Consider the following 2,989-nt stretch of genomic DNA (forward strand, 5'->3'; position numbering starts at 1 on the left):
GCTTACCTTCATTCCGCTTTACCATCAGTCTAATGATTCACTAATATCATTCAGCTGAGGGTGGAGACAATTTTTCTAGGTAATGCTTCTACTTTCTGTTGCTAGTAAAAGTCTCCCACATTATATTTGAAGCCAAAATTACATATACCATTTATTTCTCTGATGAGTTTATTTCTGTAAAGAGAAAAGGAAAGAAACCCATTTCATCGATTTTTTTTTTTTTTACAGAACTCAGAGTTTAAAAATATGGAACGCTTCACAAATTTGCATGTCATCCTTGCGCAGGGGCCATGCTAATCTTCTCTGTATTGTTCCAATTTTAGTATATGTGCTGCTGGAGCTAGCACCACTTAATCAATTTTTGAAAGGTGGAAATGCATTTTCAAACCTAGAGTGTTCAATAGTTTAATAGCTTGCAACTCACAGTTGCCCATGTCTGGGGAGGCTTCAGAAAACTTAAAATCATAGTCAAAGTGGAAATAAACATGTCCTTTTTCACATGATAGCAGGAAGGAGACAAGCTAAGGAAAAGCGGGGAAAACCCCTTATAAAACAATCAGATCTCAGGAGAACACACTCAGTATCATGAGGACAGCAGCATGGGGGCAACTGCACCCAGGATTCAATTACCTCCCATTGGGTCCCTCCCAGAACATGTGAGGATTATGGGAACTACAACTCAAAATGAGTTTTTTGTGGGGACATAGCCAAACCATATCACACACAAACTATAGCAGAGTTACTGAGTAACTGTTTTTCTCATATTATTACAAGACAACTTATATAGAAGTTGATTTTGGCCACAGAAGCAGAGCTGCCCAAGTCCATGGGAGCCCGCCTCCTGCATCAGCATGACCTGAGTGTGAGACATGGAGTCAAAGGAGATCATTTTGGGGCCAGGCACGGTGGCTCACGCCTGTAATCCCAGCACTTTGGGAGGCTGAGGCGGGTGGATCACGAGGTCAAGAGATCGAGACCATCCTGGTCAACATGGTGAAACCCCGTCTCTACTAAAAATACAAACAAAAAAAAATTAGCTGGGCATGGTGGCGCGTGCCTGTAGTCCCAGCTATTCGGGAGGCTGAGGCAGGAGAATTGTTTGAACTCAGGAGGCGGAGGTTGTGGTGAGCCAAGATCGCGCCATTGCACTCCAGCCTGGGTAACAAGAGCGACGAAACTCCATCTCAAAAAAAAAAAAAAAAAAAAAAAAAAAGGAGATCATTTTGGAACTTTAAGGTTTAATGACTGACCTCTTAGATTTCGGACTTGCTTGGAGATTTTAACCTCTTTGTTTTGGTTAATTTCTCTCACCTGAAATAGGTGTATTTACTCTATGCCTATACCCCCATTGTATCCAGGAAATAACTAACTTGCTTTTGATTTTACAGGCTCATAGGTGGAAGAGATTTGCCTTGTCTCAGATGAGACTTTGGACTAGGACTTTTGGGTTAATACTGGAATGAGGTAAGACTTTGGGGACTGTTGAAAAGGCATAATTGTGTTTTGAAATGTGAGTACATGAGAATAGGGAGGGGCCAGAGTCTAAATGATATGGTTCCTCTATGTTCCCGCACAAATCTCATCTTGAATTGTAGTTCCCATAATCCCCACATGTCATGGGAGAGAACTGGAGAGGAGTTACTTGAATCATGGGGGTGGTTACCCTTATGCTGCTCTTCTCATGATAGTGAGTTCTCATGAGATCTGATGGTTTTATAAAGGCTTTTCTCCCTTTTTCTTGACACTTCTCCTTCCTGCCAACATATGAAGAAAGACTTGTTTGCTTCCCCTTCCACCATGATTGTAAGTTTCTTGAGGCCTCCTCAGCCCTACAGAAATGTGAGTCAATTAAACCTCTTCCCTTTATAAATTACTCAGTCTCAGGCAGTCCTTTGTATTAATGAGAGAACAAACTAGGACAGTGGTTTGATATGTTTAATTTTATTTTAATTTTAAGAAAGTAAAACAACCTATGGTAAAGTCTTGGTACTAATTTAGATAGTTGAAACTGCTGAGGTATACTGGTTTCAGAAAAGATGACTAATTTCAAATTAATGAAGTCATTAAGCAAACACAAGGGAAAATAAAGTAACAAAGAGTAAAGGAGTTGTTAGTATAAAGTGAATAGATGGTAGCTTAGTCAACGATTTAATTATGGACCAAGTTTGGGAAAATGATAGGGTAAGAGTTTAAATAACATGATATATTGGACTTGCTTTAAAGTACCCTAGAAAAAAAGTAGAATGATGGTGGACACATAAAACAAAATTGACAAAACATGTTGATAATTGTTTAGACTGGGTTATGACTACGTGGGAATGCTCTACAGTATTCTCTCTACCTATGTGAATGTTACTAGAAAGGGTTCCCAAACCAAACACTGAGAGGGTTATTGGATCTTGTGCAAGAAAGAATTTGAGGCAAGTCCATAGAGTAAGTTGAAAGCAAGTTTATTGTGGAACTAAAGGAATAAAGAATGGCTACTTTATAGGCAGAGCAGCAGCATGGACCACGCAGCTGCTTATATACTTATTGGAACATTTTGATTATGTGCCAAACAAAGGGTTGATTATTCATGATTTTTCTGGAATAGGGGTGGGAAATTCCTGGAAGTGAGGGTTCCTCCTCTTTTTAGACCATGTACGGTAACTTCCTGATGTTGCCATGGCATTTCTTAACTGTCATGGCACTGGTGGGAGTGTGTTTTGGCAGGCTAATGCATTATACTTAGTGCATAACGAGCAGTGAGGATGATCAGTGATCACTTTTGTCACCATCTTGGTTTTCTTGGATTTTTGGATGACTTCTTTACCATGGTCTGTTTAATCAGCAGTGTCTTTATGACCTGTATCGTATGCCAACCTCTTATCTCATCCAATGACTTAGAAAGCGTAACCTCCTGGAGATGAAGCCCAGTATGTCTCAGCCTCATATTACCCAGCCCCTATTCAAGATAAAGTTGCTCTGGTTCAAACCTTTCTCACGTGAA

At 40.0% G+C, this 2,989-nt stretch overlaps 1 non-coding gene across 1 annotated transcript; it reads right to left on the bottom strand.

Annotated features, from left to right (window-relative positions):
- Positions 1-240: 240 nt before the first annotated feature.
- LOC118150720 (U6 spliceosomal RNA) lies at positions 241-347 on the bottom strand. Its single transcript, XR_004738873.1, has one exon. It is a non-coding gene; the product is annotated as a U6 spliceosomal RNA (small nuclear RNA).
- Between the last annotated feature and the right edge of the window lie 2,642 nt (positions 348-2,989).

The sequence above is a fragment of the Callithrix jacchus genome, chromosome X, assembly GCF_049354715.1.
Source record: "Callithrix jacchus isolate 240 chromosome X, calJac240_pri, whole genome shotgun sequence".
NCBI lineage: Eukaryota > Metazoa > Chordata > Mammalia > Primates > Cebidae > Callithrix > Callithrix jacchus.